Consider the following 17,869-nt stretch of genomic DNA (forward strand, 5'->3'; position numbering starts at 1 on the left):
TCCATGCACGAGTACGGCCTCTCCCCGGAATGAGTGCGCTGGTGTATCCGGAGGTACGTTTTTTGAGCGAACCTTTTGCCGCAAACCGTGCAGACGAAAGGTTTTTCTCCGGAGTGCGTCCGCATGTGCGCTTTCAGGTAGGTTAGTTTGTTGAAGGTTCTCCGACAGAAGACGCACTCGAACCTTTTCTCCTCTTGAGTACTTGCGTGGTTGTGTGGGCTGAGGAACGTTTGCTCTGTTGTGCTTTCTCCGTGCGTAGAGATCGCTCCATCGAGCTTGCTCTTCAGCTGGCGCTCTGCTGTATGCGCTGGACTGGACTGGGTCATCTGAAGGTACCGTGTACGTGATAAAATCTTCAGAGCTCTGGGCGACGCATCTTTCATCACCGTCGCTGAAGGTCCTGTAAATCAATAAATGACACAAGAGCGTGTAAATATGATAACGAGTGTTATAGCAAGTGTTATAAAGTTCTCTCTCTCCGCAAACCTCTCAAACTGGAATTTTCAACTTCCTCCGTGTTATTTTTCGCAGAGCAGTCTTCAAATGTCTCCTCTTTGATCATGATCATATCTGGTTCGTCGTCTAGTAAATCTACTGGCTGAAGGACGAGAAGCAAAAGGAGAAACTAGGTAACTCTGTTCTGACTTTGATTGATGTGTATCAACTGCAGTATGTGAGACTAACCTCTTCTACAATGGCTGAAGAGTCCAGATGCGTGTCCTCCTGCTCTCCGACATGTGACTCCTCGTGTCTCCAGAGGTTCATGCACCATTCCTTACCGAAGACGTTGTCGATTGCAGGGCGACGTCCGGCTTCTGTAAGACATGCCTTGTTTTTTTGGTTACATTATAACGCAAGAATGCAAGAAAGGCATACACTGGGTAAGCAAATTAGTTTTTTTAGCTTGCATATACATATCAACACTTCTGCTTGTAACTTTCTAGTAATCCTGCAGACTTCGATTAGCTTATTTAGGTGTTCGATCAGGGTTGGTGCTAAACTGAGAACAGAAAAGTGGGCCTGATGATTTTCAACTATGTTATAAAAGATATGGCATAACAAAATGACTTCATCTAATTGGCTTTTGCAATATGTGTTAAATTTTCCCATTAATTTCATTAAACTGTGTTATCTATATTCTAATTTGCATATTAATGTGCTGCTGGGACAGCGTGTGTAATAATGGGAGTAATAATTGGCGGATTTTATAATAATTAAAAAAATACTGACATGTAACTTATTTTCCATTTAATTGTTGTCTCAAAAATATATAATTAACATGCATTTAGTCCTTGTGTCCTCCACTGTGTAATAGTATTAAATGATGTCCTTTTTCATAAGAGGAAGTTGTATTTTAATTTAAAACATCAAAACATTTTTCCTGAGATATCGATTTATGACATTTGAAGTCAGATTGAAATGATAATTACACATATTATCATATTTCCAGAAAGATGTACAATGTCCTCTACATAGACAAAAACAAAATAATAATAATAATAATAATACAAAAACAAAGTAGCTCTGAGTAGCTGACGAACAAGCGTCTGAATTTAGTCTAGTAATGAACAGAACCATTTTGTTTGCGAACGAGGTGAATGAACTAAATATCTTGTTGGTGAACGAACTGAATGAACTTGTTTGATATACTGACACAACAAGGGCAGGTAGAAGAACTGTTCAGTTTTCAATAGATATGTACGTACATATTTTAATAGCCTGAACGAGACTGTTTGCGCTCGGTGGGTTTAAAGCGAGTCAGTGAATGAGTGATTGATTCTTGACTCGCTCGTGGTCATCACAAACAGACAAAGCCAGTCACTTGTCAACACCTACTGTTGTAATCTAAACGAAGGGTCGCTGAATGAATACATTATGGTGAATGAATCGTCAAAATGAACTATTTATCGCAGAAATAGTGCACCTGGAGTAAGGTTAAAGTCTTATTCAAGGGCACAAAGATGATACAAGGACCGCCCTCTGCAGGCTTTAAACCTACAGCATAAATCCAAACGAAAATTCATTTATTGTGCACGATAAGAAATCACCTGTAAGTCCCGGATGGTTGAATTGAGCTTCTGTCCTGTTCATCTTCCCAGCGCTTTTCCGCGCACACCTAAGTTCATTCTCCAGAAAATGGCATTTCTTTTCAGGGATTCGTTTTCGTTTGTACAGCGTGAAATCTCTAACCGCAGCAGCAGAGAATTCTCCTCGAAAAGTTTACCTATTTCCACAACGGCTGTTTTTTGCCAGCATTTCCATTATGGATGTTAGCTGCGTCTGAAAATCCCCCAGTATTCATGATGTCCGTCGCTCACGGGACCATTTATGGGGGATGTATATCGTAAACGCCCGTCCTTCGCCGTCAACGCTAGAGTCTCTGCCTCGAGCCGCTTTTATATTCTCAACATGCAACGGCACTGTATTGGCTATATTTCTGAATATAGAATCATAGCATATCTAGCATTTTGGAGAACAGGATCATGGGATGAATTACCGTATACCACCGTATAGAGAGCCCGCATGAATTAGATTTCTTTATCGGTCGCTTCCAAAACGGTTCCGGCCTTGGCAACTGTTACTATGGAAGTCCTGTTCTTGTTTGTTCTAGTGTTCCGATTGGAATTTTACATTGGATTCCGATTACATTCCAAATGGATTTTTAGCTTGCCTGTGAGTTCTGTACTTTCTAGCCCATATAAAACCAGCCCATCTGTACTCTCTTAGACATGTCCGACAAGAGTCCCTTTATAAAAATCTGTTTCCCCCCCAATGTATTTATCATCTGTCAAACAAGTTTTAGGAAATATCACGCTTCCTTAACCAGCCGTACTAGTGATCTATGGTGTAAGCATAGCTTTATCATGTTCTGTGGTACAGAAAGTGTTGAAACTCAACATTATGAATGAAAAAAAATGGATTTCAGAATAGGATGTGCAAAACATCTTCACTATAAACACCATTTTTTTCGGGATGTATCTGTACTTTTATTTGTTTTAGGCAATTTAAAATTACTCTGTTAATACTTTTGCATTTTTACCAGCAGGTTATTGAATTTACAGTACTTTTTAATTACATATTTGCATTAAACAATACAAAAATCTACTTGTAGCTATTGTATAAAGTAAGTAGTACCAGCAACGTTATTGTATCACTCTAATCATATTATTCCAGAAAATAAATAAATAAAATAAACACGCATTAGTTAATACATTTTTTTTTATTGTTGCATGAATGACTTAAACGTAATAAAATATTTATAATACAAACATTCCAGCAACATTCAAAAAAGAGCAGAACAAGTAATAACAAGATATAAAAAGAAAGTCTAACAATGTAAAAAAACAAACAAACAAACAAAAACCTGTCACTTAAGTAGTAACCCATCATAGTAGCAGTAGTTTTCAGAGCAAGGCCGGGATGAAGGCAATTCTGAAACACATGAAAAACCTGATTAAATGTCAGCTCTTTACTTTCAGAAAACCCTGTATAACTTATTACGGTAATTACAGTAATTAACATGTTACATACCTTTAATAACGAAAGAAAGTTGCGCTTAATTCTATACAAAAGATTTTTTCAACTTTAAAACTCGCACTTACTTAACTTGTTGTTTTCCACTCAAATTCTGAAAGCCTCTGCATAAATGTAGCCACACGGGTATTAAAGTTTTGGGGTTTCCTTTGAACAGCCGAACCCGTCCTTCGACTTGTGCCTGATTTTGAGGTACATTTAGTGCCCTCGGGATTAATCCTCACGAAAGAACCTAAAGAACAGTAGATACATTTTTTAAACAAAATATCAGTTTTGCAAGTCTTACAACTATGTCAGTCACTCTCCAAAGCCATACCTCCAACAAAACATAACCGTGCACAGGCAAACCAGAAGCTAACCAGCGCATGATTATAGATGGCGGGTAAAATGGATTTTATTACTCCTGCTGTCAGATTACTTCATGTCTCATTCACTGGCAAAAAAAAAAATCTGTGCAAAGGGTATACCGTTACAAGAAATTGCATCCACAAACTATTTTACTTATGTAAGTTTAAAGATAGTTCACCCAAAAATGAAAATAAGCCTGTGTTTTACTTACCTTCAAGCATCCTAGGTGTACGTGACCTTCTTATTCTTTTAGATGAATCCAATCAGAATTATATTTATAAACTTGTCGTTCAAGAAGACATGAAATAAAGTATGCACATCCAAAATCTTCCTCAAGCGGCTCCATGGAGTGAATAAAAGAACTCCTGTAGCGAATCCATGTGCTTTTTGTAAGATAAAATATCCATATTTCAAATTAAGTAAACATTTTTTTGCACTTCTACTGACAGAAGACGCTCAAGAGGATATCGTAGGATGTATACGCTTGTGTGCACTCAACTCTGGAGAATGTAGAAGCAAAGCTTGCTTTAACAAAGAAAAACAATATCTCCTTTGGCTTGTATCGAAATCCTCAACATTCATTTTATTATGTATGCACGCACTTTCTTTCACGCTTTCATTGACAACAAACACCCACTTAGTCCCAGGCTTGGTGGGGCTAGGACGATTTTTAATATAATTCGACTGGATTAATTTGAAAGAAAGTCACATACGCCTAGGGATGCTTCAAAGGTGAATAAACACAGTATTTCTGGATACAAAAGAGACCAAAAGTCAAATATCAAAAGAAAAGAAGACATACCGAAAAGAAAAGCCAAACAGGACAAATGTCCTCAACACTCACCTCTGAATAAGCTCCAGGGTGGCACTGGCTGACTCCTCATACCTCGATATTAGAAAGCATAGAAGCACCCAAAGAACACAGACAATGCTGCTGCAAAGTCCAGCTGGTCGCCTATAGAATGTGTTACTCTGCTCTTCAATACTGACAAACCACTTGAAGAAGCCAGCAACGCTCACCTGGAAATATGAAAATGACTATAATTATACGCCCAAATAAAAAAACCTGCTTTGTAATATAGCATGTCTTATCGAGCATGATGAGCCAAGCGCGCATGGTAAGCTGATTTCATTTTCGCGGACGCCTTAGTAGAGTTTTCCTTAAAAGCAGAACATACAAACATTTGCTTCACAACCAACTCCCCGAGTAGAACTGTAATATTTCAGTTACTGACATCTGCAAGATGAAATACAGCGTTGTCCTTTCCTTGTGCTATTTCATCATCAACAGGATGGCTGACATGGCTATCCTGTTATTGTCGGTTGCATTACGCCGCTTCGATCTCGCTTCAGCATGCTCTGGGATCTCTCCGTCTCCACTTCTCAGTCTCTGTCTGCTTCTAAATAGGTTCAGTATTCTCTTGGATTTAACGAGAAGAAGAGTTTCATAAAGCGTTTCTGATGTCAATCCCAGTCAGGGATTTTGCTTAGCCTGCAGAGTCTCTCCTCGGTGAACAGGAACGCACAGTGCCCCTAATCTCACTGATGGTAGGGAGTGGGGCATGAGTTGGATCATGTGGCGCTGGTAAACATGACAGCCTGCAGCATTAAGTCATCTACGTTGCACAATCCCCGGCAGCTTTCTGGTCCCGCAGACCGAAAATCTCTGCCGCGAACCTTCCTCTTCATTTCAAGATTCTTGCCGGGCCTCACACCTTCTAGATGGAAGACTGCAGTTTACAATTGATGCATCCGCAGAATCGTCCACTTTACATCGCATCTTTGTCCTTATGTAGTTGTCCTGTTGTCCAGGCCTTTTCGATGATGCATCTTCTAGGTCGATTTAACCCGTGTCAGTTCCATAACATCTCTATTCACATGAAACTCCACCCTAGCTTTAGCTGTCTTTTGCAAGCAAATTGAAGCCAAGCTTCCCAGCTGCTCTCCCCTTTCCTCAGAAATGTCTGGTTGTCAGGGGATATGTAGACACTTATATTTCGTGGCTACTTCTCTGGCATGCTTGCTGTTAAGTTTGCTCCTCCGGGACAGTGGGCTTGCATATTGCCACTACGAGCCTAACAAACTCCCTTCTCGGTCCTGGTCGAGCTCTTCTCCAGTGGACGTGGCCTGAGCGGTGTTGCTGGCATGCGGTTCCAGGGAACCTGAAACTTGACCCAGCTGGATTTGATGAATGAGGAATAAAGGACTGTTCTGGAATTTCATGATGATAAAGGAGTGAACGTCATCTCGTTAGATGTTCCATCCGCAGACCATTGGATTCTTAGGAGGGAAACTAAAAGAGACAGAGCAAATATGGCAGAGTGCTTTGTAGCCATTTATCAAAACAAATTCACAAAAGAAAGTGCCATGAATCTGATCATAATCTACTGATGAATGAATCTAGTATACTAAAATGAGCGACCCTGTTCCCAAGGTTAGTTATTTTGCATAAAACACACTGTTATCTTATATGACTTGCACACTCTTTCATCTCACATGACACTGTTGCACAGAGCATGGCAATAAGATTCTTTAGAAATGCCACCTGTGGGCATCCTTAAATCCCATTTAACACTTCTTTTTTTACACACAACCAGATTGACAGACCTATGGCTATCATTGCTATAAAATATCAATGAGCAAAATTTCATCTAACACATTCACAGGCACCACCCAGAGAAGGTTTTTGTGGTATTTATGGTTTCTTGATAGTTCCATGATTTGTCATGAATTTGGGAAATACATTTTTGTGCGCATTTGTAGAATGTGTCTTCACTGCATTATTCATTTAATGAAATTTAAACTGATTACAAATTCAAGACATGTGGGCAGAAAGTACATATTCATAATTTACATGTATTTGAATATGTTTACAGCACATGTAATAATAAGCAAAGCACAGATATAGGTTTAAAGCCTCATTTTAGTGTGCACGGTGATTTTTATGGTATTCTTTACGGTACAGAATACATCTTGACAAATTATAGTAATCCAAACATATCGTGACACCCAGTTGACTCCCTTTATTTAGCACTGACCACTTATGATTGATCACCCATGGTATCTTAATGCTGTAAATGGGGTAGGATTTGCCATTTACATTCAAAAAGCACAAAACTCCTGTGACATTACACCTCTAATTCTGCACAATTAAGCAAATTTCTAATCATAATAATTAATCAGAATAATTTGAAAAGGCAATAATAAAGTCCACATATGATATTACTAAAAAAGTGTTGTTGTTTTTTGCTTTTCCATTCTTTTATTTATATTTTAGCTATAATACAAATGCAAAAAAATACATATAAATATTACATATATATACATATATATACATATATATATATATATATATATATATATATATATATATATATATATATATATATATATATATATATATATATACACACATATACATATACATTATATAGACACACACATACATATATATATATATATATATATATATACATACATACATACATATATACATACATATATGTATATATATATAATTTTCAAGAAGAAACCAGTCCAATGAACTGCTGTATATAGAAAAACATGCTTTCCAGTTGAAATGTTTGAAATGGCTGGAGTTTCATGGTGATAAATGTAAGACATGATGTCGGTTTCAAAATAATAATGGTATAAGCATCATTCACTGCAAATTGTGTTCACTATAATTAATAAATCACAAGTGATTTGTCACACATAATCCTGCAGCCCTAATCCACCTTATACCCTTAGATGAATTTAAGGAAGGTTAATTATCAAAACCTGCAGAGAGTTTTGGTTTTTAAAAACAAAAAGTCTGTCCGACCACTACTGTCGTATGAAGGCACTCTGGAAAGAAATGCGTTTCAAAGGCCACACATCTGTCACACTTTCTCAATTCAGTGAATTGCGACGGGCTGCTCTCTAAAAGCGAGCTCCCTGATTTTTTTTTTTAAAGTGTCACTAAAGTGAAGCACAGAAACAGCAACACCTCAGTAACGGTGTAACTTATTTCAGCCATAAGCTGGTTTCACTTTCTTTGTTTGAATGTTTTATAAAGCTAAATTGTATTGGCTCCAGAAAGTTCTTAAAGACACTGACACTTATTAGGAAAGGCCTCCGTCTTCCACACTCACCACACTAACGAGCATAATCAATCATTACCCTGAAGCTTGTTTAGTCCAACTCTGGGAGTGATTTTTGATTTCTCTGATCATGCTTTCCTGCATGGGGTTGGCCAGATCACATACAACAGTGAAGAAGTTTCAACAATATGACTTAATAAACAAACGTGCAATTCACAGTTAATAATAAGGTCACATTTAACCATCATTGATCTATATTTTCTATTCACACGCATCACCTGTAACTTGTATATTTGTTTTATTTTCATGATCTATTATCATGCTAATTTCTTATTTTGGTATTACATATTGGTATGATTTTAGCTATTTGTGTGCTAGTCATTGCATATATTAAATTTATTCTGTATATTTATAAAACAAAAGTGTTATGCTTGTGTGTTTAACTATTATCTACAACAGCAGAGTTTTATAATGGTACTGTAATTTATTAATCATAATGCTATTCATTACCGCTTACATGGTAATGCACATCCAGTGTAACAATTTTTTGGAAATTGAGACTTATACATTCGTTTTTTCATTGATATATGGTTTGTTAGATAGCTGTATAGGCACATTTATTGAGATAAAACTATCCAGATAAATCTGGGAGCTGATTGTGCAAACAAATCAAAATACTGTGAAAATGTAACGCACTTAAGTCAGCTCCAAAGGAAGTCCTACAATGCATATTGTACTGGATCATACTCGGCGCGAGGTGATTCTAGTTAATAGCACAATTTGCGCACTGATTATCTTGGTCTTCCGCGATCCCAGAAGAGCACCTTCAAATGCCTCCTTGATTCATGATCGTGTCTGGTTCCTCTTTCAAGCAAGTTTACTGGCCAAAGGGTCGAAAATAACACTGACATTGTTTTCTTGAACTCTGCATGCATAACACAGCAGTGCAGGAGACCAACCTTCCTGTGGTGATGACTGAGAGCCCAGATGCGTGTCCTCCTGCTCTCCAACATGTGCCTCCTCGTGTCTCCAGAGTGTTCATGCACCATTCCTGCCAAAGACGTTGTCGATTGCGGGACGATGGCCAGCATCTGCTGAACATGCGGCACTGGTAAGGCAAGTTAGACCGCTTCTGGACTTGAAAATCAGTCACTTTTTTGCATTTGCAACACTGCGTGTATTTCCCCACGCACGACGATCAGTGCAAGATATTACCTGCGCTTCCAGAGTGACTTCGACGGAGTTTCTGTCCTGGTTTCACCTCCCAGCGCTTTTTCCACACACCTAAGTTCATTCTCCAGAAAACTGCATTTCTTTTCAGGCACTCGTTTTCGCTCGTGCACTGCGTAACCTCCAAGCGCAGAAGAGACGCGTTCTCCTCGAAAAGTTTATTTATTTGCATGCCAGCCGTTTTCGCTAAGCGCCCACGACAGACGGTTAACTGCGCCTGAAACATCGCGCTGGTCTGCGGTGTCCATCTTTTAACGGGACACTTTAAAGATGTAAAGGTCGCCCTTTGACTCCGGCAGCTCTAGCGCTGTCTCAATGCAGATGTTTACGTGCGCCTCGTAAATGTAAACAATGGCGTTGGAGCCGCCTTTTGGTGCTTATGAAGATAGAAACAAAGCATAGCGTTTGGCAGAAAAGAATCATGGACAAATTACCGTAAAACCACCGTGTAGATGTTTTTTGTTCGATGGTCTGACCCGGAAGACGTCAGTCTCGGCTTCTAATTCGAGTAATGTTTGTCTGCTCCTGAACAAAACCCCTTGTGGGCCTCCCACTACATCGGGAAAGAGATTTCCAATTTAATTTATGATTACAGGTGTCATGTTATTAATTATATGCCCACCTTCTGCTGGGCCACAAACCAATCATTGGATCCATTGTTGTCTATCTCTATTTTGGTGCCCTCTGCATGTGTTAACTTACTAACAATAAATGAGGTATAAGGTAAGTTTGCCAAAACCTAACCGCATATGTGTAGTTAGGTGATATACATAATACACTGCAACAAGGACCTTGTAACTGGGCAAGAATTTGAATAAATTGATTAGAGTTCATGCGCCTGTTTGGTTATCCTGTCGAGAACCTGTTTTGATAAAAAGAATTTGAAAATAGTTCAAAACGTAGTTTAAACCATATCCAACTGATGGAATTACAGCGCAGATCTGCGTATGAGAATAGAATATTTAATGTTAACATTATAATACAGTCACCATTCGGCGGTCTGTTCGAGTCAAAAACACCCACTGATGCAAAGAAACGAATTAGGTTTATTTAGAAACCATAAATAGATAAAACAATGGTGCAGTGAAATGTTTGAGGAGGCAAACGTAAAAGCAAAATGTTGTTACCAACGGATGATATAAACAGCAGCTGGAACAAATCCATAGTCTTTCAAAGTATGAGGAACCTACACACGTTAAAAACACATCGAGTGTTTATACCATAACATATTGCCTGTAATCACCAGGCTAGGACCACTGTTTAGTGTTGCGAGCACATGTATTTATAGTCACTATATTGCACGTAAACAAAGGATTCTCATCAGCATTTTTCTTGCAACCGTGACTTTACATTTGTTTATAACAACAGATAAGAGAAGATATTCAGCACTTTTATTACCAAACTATAGCGAAGACAGTAGCTGTTTATTCTCGCTGAACACCGGGAAAGGTCGGCTATTTGAAGGGTATATTTTTACCAGAGCGAAAGTAGCTATATGGCTTTTCTCCGTGGCTTCGGAGGTGTACGTCAGAGGATTTGAGAAAGCTCTTCCGCATCATGCACGCGCATTAGCCTCCTCGGGAATGAGTGCGCCGTGGTTGTGAGACACGTTTTTCTGAGCGAACCGCTTGCTGCAAACGGTACAGATGTAGGGTTTTTCTCCGAGGCTTACGTGTCTCTGGCCATGTAGCTGTGAGGCCCAAAGGTTTTATCACAGAACACATGCACTTGAATCGCCTGGTGCACATTCTTGAAACTAGGTTGTCGAATAAACCACGCTGCTGGCTCAGGCTCCGCCTTGCTACAAGGTCTCGTGGAGCCTGACTGAGAGCTTGCTCTTCAGCTGCTGTCTGGGTACATCTTGATCGGTCTGGTTCATCTGAAGGTGTACTGGTACGTGATAAAATCTTCAGAGTCTGGGTTACACACTCTCATCACCGTCACATGAGGTCCTGTATAATAAATAAAATGCATACAAATTTAAAATTTAAAATGTCTCTCAGCCCATCTAAAAAGCAGAATGCTTCAGTAGGAATACCAAAAAGGTTTTAAGCTGAAACAATATTCTTTTGTGATGCATAAAAATGCACAAAAAGGATATGAGGAAACAAAAATGCAGGCCTGTCGTTTTCATATAATATATTAAGGTCTTATGAAGCAAAACAATGACTCCAGTAAGAAAACGTAAATATCTTTACATAAACATACTACTCCTTGTGCTTATAGAGAGGTCTGATTCTTTCTTCAGATTATTCTTTTAGATAGTCTATTTTAACCCAGTTCAAATAATTGATTCGCTCATGTTTCAATTACACACACACGCTTCATCACCTGGTTCGCCGATGTTCGGCTTGAGGCCGAATCATCAGTTCAGTGACCAAGCAAAACCAGCATCCTAGATCATGGCGCACCTGTATTTGGTCTCATTTTTTGAGTCGTCACTGTTAAGTCCATAGCAGATGGTTTCAAAACATCAATTTGTTTGTGAATATAACCATCGTCTGAGACTGTAAATCGTTATGTAATAACGCCAATAATGTTTTACGCAGATAAACCATTTCGCTTATTGGATTTCCACCCAACGCATTCACGTTTCAGCTAAGTTCCTACTTCTCATTCTAAGCTGAAGAAAACTGGGGTGAACCATCGCCAATGTTGGCTGCTCTAACCTTCTCCACAATCCTCTCGGCTGCACATTGTCTCGTGTTTACTTTTCCTCCAGTTGCCACTGCCATTCTTCAAACATCTCCTCATTTATCATAATCACATTCGGTTTTTCATCCAGCAAATTTATTGCCTGAATTCACTGGGATTTGATATATGCTAGTAAGCTTTTTAAGCAAAAATGTTGTACTTGAAAAACGTACGCAGTATGCGAGACAAACCTTCAGTTGACTGAAGAGTCACCAGGTGCCGTCCTTCTGACTCAGCATTTGACTCTCGTGTCCCAGAGACTCATGCACCATTCCTACCAAAGACGTTATCGATGGCTGCCGTTCGGTGTCTGTTTTGAAATACAGGGTGGCATTATTGAAGAACCACTCCTACAAAAACACATTTTCACAAAGTTTTCATGTTGACATGTTCATCTGAAAGGTTTTATACCCAAAATTCAATTATAGTTTTGAAATACAAAAGTCAAAACGCTGCATTACTGTAGTTTTATAAATAAAAATGCAATTGTGTGCAGTATCATCTCCACTTTCTGCACATCATATAAAATCTTGTCACATAATATTTTAAAACATTATGTCTCAGTTCAAAATGGTATTTCATTAGATTAACTGCATCACCCAAAGAACTTGACAGTTTTCAGACTGCAAATTACCACTGAACCATGGCGATACAGGTCCAATGAGAACACTGATGTCTAAATTTACAAAACACATTTAGAAGCAAATTATTCCATACAGTATTTAGTCATGGGTAACAGAACTGTTTATTAGGTTCTGGGTCTATTTCACCTATACCGATCCAAAAATATGTTTATATACCAGTAGATTAAAAGAAAAGATTTTTCTTCATGTAAACAAATCCTTCAAAATAATCATTGCAGAGAACGCAACGCCCTTTTCTGTTTATTTTTTTCTGTGTAGGCATGGTGACTTCAACACGGACACCGAAACCGGAGCTATTATCAAAGTTATCTTTGCGTTAACATTTACGAAATAAAGCGAATCCGCAGCTAGAACTCGCGGAACAGACGCCGTTTCATACAAACGACCTCTTACTCAAAAACTACATTATCCATGGAGCGCAATCTACCAGCACATTGTCGCACAAGCTAGTCAAGGGCACTGACGTTATCCTCAGTGAGATACGAACACGCAGCTTCTGGTCGACCAGCGCCTCGGCTTTTTAATTAGCTCGCACATCCCTGGCGTGACCGTTCACCGCTGCGTTTAATCTCAGGTGACATCCGCGCAGCTGCAACACGCGCCTTATAAATCACCTGTAAGTCCCGGATGGCTGAATGCAGCTTCTCTATCCCGTTCACCTTCCCGGCGGTTTTCCGCGCGAACTGGAAGTTCCTTCTCCAGGAAATGCCGGCATTCATTTGGTAGGGGATCTGTTTTCGCTTCGAATCGCCGCGAAATTTCTAACCGCAGCAGCATAAAGAATTTCTCGAAAAGTTTGTTTATTTCAGCGTATTAGCGGTCCTCGCCATAATTTCACATTATGGATGCCAGCCGTGCCCGGTAAATCAGCTGCGTTCATGATGTCTGTCGCCTGTGGTTTGCCTTGAGATGTCTAAGAGAAAAACGTAGGCCTGGTGTGTTTCTAATATAGCTGCTTTGGCCAGTCGCCGTCCCTATATTCGGTAAGCAATCTTCTCTAGAGAACCATAAATAGCGTTTGGCTGAAAGGAACTGGTGGGACGAATTTACCGTAAAAATACTGTGTAGAAAACAATGAGAAAAAAAGCAACTATTCTGAATACTCACTCAGGTAATATATATATATATATGTATATATAGAAAGATATATATATATATGTATATATATATATATATATATATAGGTGTGTGTGTGTGTGTGTGTGTGTGTGTATACACACACAATACACAGTACATATATATATATATACATATATACACATATATATATATACACACACATATATATATATATATATATATATACATTAATATATATATATATATATATATAAATATATATATATATATATATATATATATATATATATATATATATATAATATAGCATGAAAAACAAGAGTGTATTTTATTAATTTAATTTATTAAATACTGCCTTTTGGGAATAGTGGATAAATATAAAGAAGTCCCACCCACAAAAGTTATTTTACTTTTGCATAATCCATATAAATACTCCTGCATTTAATGCAATAAATAAACAAAATTTAACAAGTGTTCTACATGGTTTTTTAATGCTGATCTGACGCCACGTGATCATTACATTTTTCTTAATGATCCGCGGACTACAAGAGAGCAAATCAATTACATTTACTCGAAGCGTACTCGCCATTAACTCAATGCCGCTGCAGCCTGGCACGAGCAAGTGGGCTTTGTTAAGATTAAATTTGGTCGTGGAACCCTTTCCCGCATTGCCCCGTACAAGTGTAGGCGCTTTCCAGTGTGACTTCGCAGATGCATGTCCAGAGTGCATTTCTGAATGAAGTTTTCTCGCAGAGCTTAACACTGATGCGGCTTCCCCGCAGGGTGCGCTTGATGGGTGTACAGGTGTCCTTTCTTCGAATGTACCTTCCGCAGAGCTGCACCGCACGGCTTCATTTGGGTGTGACTCGGGCTGATGTATCATCGTGGATGACTGGAAACACCTGAACTCCTTCGAACAGTAGGAGCAAACGAAGCGCTTTGTTCGCTGAAAAGCGCTGCCACTGTTTGTTCTTCACGAGGTCCGGCGCGCTCAAACTCCGCGGGCGCGTCTGCCACACAAGCTCGGCGAGGTGCCTCGGCTCACGCCTTCCGGGCACTTTCCTGCTGTTGACGTGGAATCTCGCGGCCAGCGTGCTCTGCCTCCTCTGCCAGGGGAAGCAGAGGGGGAAGCAGTTTGAGAGAGCATCCCTGATTAGGCCCACGGCCGCCACACCGGCTTCCTGGCGGTTAAGTGAGAGCAGTGTAAGCGGAAAGCGAAATCGTAAATGGTTTATAAACGCCAAGTGATTTAAATCGTACACCTTCTAACACATGACACTTACCTCGCTTCACTGTCGTCATCATCTCACTCAATCCAAACATCCACTTCCTGCGCTGCTCCTGCTTCACCGCAGAATCCTCAAACCTCTGCTGTGGACTGTCCTTTGACATTGTGACATCACATTATATCTTATATTTGTATGAAATAGAAATTTCATACTCAGTTAATATGGTTCTTTGCATAAAGAAGAGAATCCATACGGTCTTGATGGATCTTCTCTGGGCTCCTAGCACTTGTTCAAATGGTCATATGCCTTTCTTACCACGTTTACTAATCAAATTAAAATGAAAAGTTATTAATTAGCTGCCAAAAGTTTGGAATAATTAAAGTTGTAACATTAATAAAGTTCAGTAAATGGCGCAACATTTTTAAGGCTCTTATGCTCAAGGCCGTGATTTAATTGGGAGAAGAAAAAATTATTATTGTGATAAAATCTTTACTTTAAATAGCTTTTCAGTTTGAATGTGGCTTTGAAAGTATAGCCATATGTAATGTGCAAAAGCTGAATTTTTCAGCATAATTTCTCCAGTCTTAGCGCTCACACGACAAGTCAGTCATGCGAAGTCACTACATTAAGAAACATTAATATTAGGAAAGTTTTATTATTGTGAAAAAGAAAAATTTATTCATTTTTTTAACATGATAAATGTCTTTTCTATCACTGTTAATCAATGTAAACTCCAATTAAAGCATACGCTTTCTTTAAAAAAAAAAAAAAAAACTTTCTAACCCATAGCATTTGCATTTGGATATGATCGTAGTTTACGCAATATATTAAGCAATCACAGTTTCAACACATAATAATAAATGTTTCCTAGATCAGCAAATCAGCAAGTGTTATATTCATTTCCTGAAGGACCATGTGACAGTGGAGCAAAGCAATTTAATTTACATAGCAGGAATAAAATTACATTTCAAAATACATTGAAACAGTCATTATAAATTGTAAACTTTAATAAATACATTTGACTGTGGGCTTTATTAAATATGGTGGCAGATCTTTCACAGCACCGTGTTGAGAGAGCGTGTTAAATAAGCATTTGTCTGCATGAGTATTGCGCATGCTTGCATTTTATTACGTCTGTATGCGTGAAAAGTGTAACTAAGTTATTTTCTGATACATGTCAAATTCTCAGTGGGTGTTTGCTCAGTGTTTACAAGCGCGGCTGACCTCCATCATTCCCAGTATCCTCTCAGAGAGCTGATCTCACTGCGGCTGCGGAGACTTCGACAGCACAACACTTCACACTCCACCTCCACTGAGCTTGCTTATCTTCTAACACAGCTGTTCGCACCAGCGCTCATGATGGACGCTAACTGAGTCTGAAAAGAGGAGAGAGTGGACAGCATCTCCCAGTATCTTCATACAACCATCAAAAATGAAAGTCGCAAACTTTTTTTTTTTTTTTATAGATGCATCGCATGGAACTGAGCGCTGTTCGTGCGACTTCAGCTTAATGCGCGTTTGATAATACGGTATTAATACGCAGCAACGCCAGATGAAATGTTTCCACAGTTTTCATCTTACACCGACGGCTCGCTCTTCCCGTTGCTTCTAATACGAGTCGATGTAAATGATTTATCCAAATGCAGCGCACTCGCGCCATCTACTCAGCCGGAGCCGCTTTGCGCGTAGCGAGCAAGCGGGAAAATAAAATGCAATTACATTATCGATTCTTAATCAATGCCGATATAACGCCTCTTTGTATCCATAGAGAATAAAATGCAGGCTCCAAAAACATATAATAGTTTTGAAGCGTCGCAGATAGATACTGCAATTCTGGTCCCTGCATAATAGACGTTGTTCTGGGCAACAAAGCTTCATAAATTTAATTTTTTTGGCACAAGCTTTCCACTGAATGGTTTGACAGGATATACCATATTTGTCTGAGATACTTGAGAGCTATTTGAAAATCTGAAATCTGAGGTGCCAAAAAACAACACGAGCCAGCAATATAAATAAAAACAACGTTTCTGATATATTTAAAGTTAAAACATTTATAAATTATAGTCAAAGTGGAACATGACCTAAGCTATGATTTTTGGCATTATGAAAAAATATAATTCTGGCCCATATGCCTAAAAATGCATTTTTGGATATTAAGCTACGAAATATACCAGTGGCTTTGCGTCAACTGTGGTCCATGGCTCACATATACTACATATTTGTTTAATATAAATTCTATTATATTATATTGTATTGTATTAGCTTATTATGATGGGATTTGAGGACTTCATGCATGTGAAATTACTAAATATCTAGAAACGGGAGTTTCGACCCCGTTCGGATAATTACATTACTCCAGAACGTAACAGAATTCAACGTTCGCTGCGATTGGATGTTGGTTAAGATCGCGAGGTACGTATGTATAGGGAAATCTCACTACTATGAAACACATTCATTGGTGAGAGATGTCATTTCTTTAGTTTTTGTAGCTTTATAAGCTAGAGTTGAAGTGCATAAAACACGAAGCATAAATCTTACGTGCCATTGTTATCCTAGCCTGTCGGCAGGGCTCTTAAGTGCACGCATTTTGGTGCACATTTCTTTTATTCGACTCGATCAAATTAAACTGTACAGGTTGTTCACATCTCCCGTATTTCCAGACGTCAGTTGACTTATTATTTCCTTTTTGAAATAAATGTTAAATTGGATACGTGTATGGAGTTGTGCTGGGTGATAGCTGATGCGCATTTTAACACCTAAACTGGCTTATACAATCATTTCTTTACTTCAGAGAATTATAGTTCTGGATCGAAGAGTGGTGGTTTTCCCCAGTGACCGGGAGCTTGACGCCTCTCTGTAGCCCAGCTGGTGTTCTCGCCAGCAGAAAAGCTCCAGCACAGGTGCAAGCTCTAGGCCTTTCAGGAGTGGGAGTTTGGTGTCCATTCTGGAGTAAAGGAGCTGCCTGCCGTCCCAGACCTGGACTGCGCAAGCAAATGGCTCATTGGATCTCAAGTGACGCAGAGACTCG

At 39.0% G+C, this 17,869-nt stretch overlaps 1 long non-coding RNA gene and 1 pseudogene across 2 annotated transcripts; both read right to left on the reverse strand.

The window, feature by feature from the left end:
• Nucleotides 1–387: 387 nt before the first annotated feature.
• Nucleotides 388–2,084, reverse strand: LOC122331800. 2 transcript variants are annotated; one of them, XR_006248289.1, is made up of 4 exons: nucleotides 2,049–2,084; nucleotides 685–815; nucleotides 487–598; nucleotides 388–400 (listed from the first exon to the last, which is right to left on the reverse strand). It is a non-coding gene; the product is annotated as an uncharacterized LOC122331800 (long non-coding RNA). The 2 variants fall into 2 exon arrangements; XR_006248288.1 differs by lacking the exon at nucleotides 2,049–2,084 and having other exon boundaries at nucleotides 685–892.
• A 2,987-nt stretch (nucleotides 2,085–5,071) lies between these two features.
• LOC122341275 lies at nucleotides 5,072–6,100 on the reverse strand (annotated as a pseudogene).
• Nucleotides 6,101–17,869: the final 11,769 nt, after the last annotated feature.

The sequence above is a fragment of the Puntigrus tetrazona genome, chromosome 3 (assembly GCF_018831695.1).
Source record: "Puntigrus tetrazona isolate hp1 chromosome 3, ASM1883169v1, whole genome shotgun sequence".
Taxonomy (NCBI): Eukaryota; Metazoa; Chordata; class Actinopteri; order Cypriniformes; family Cyprinidae; genus Puntigrus; species Puntigrus tetrazona.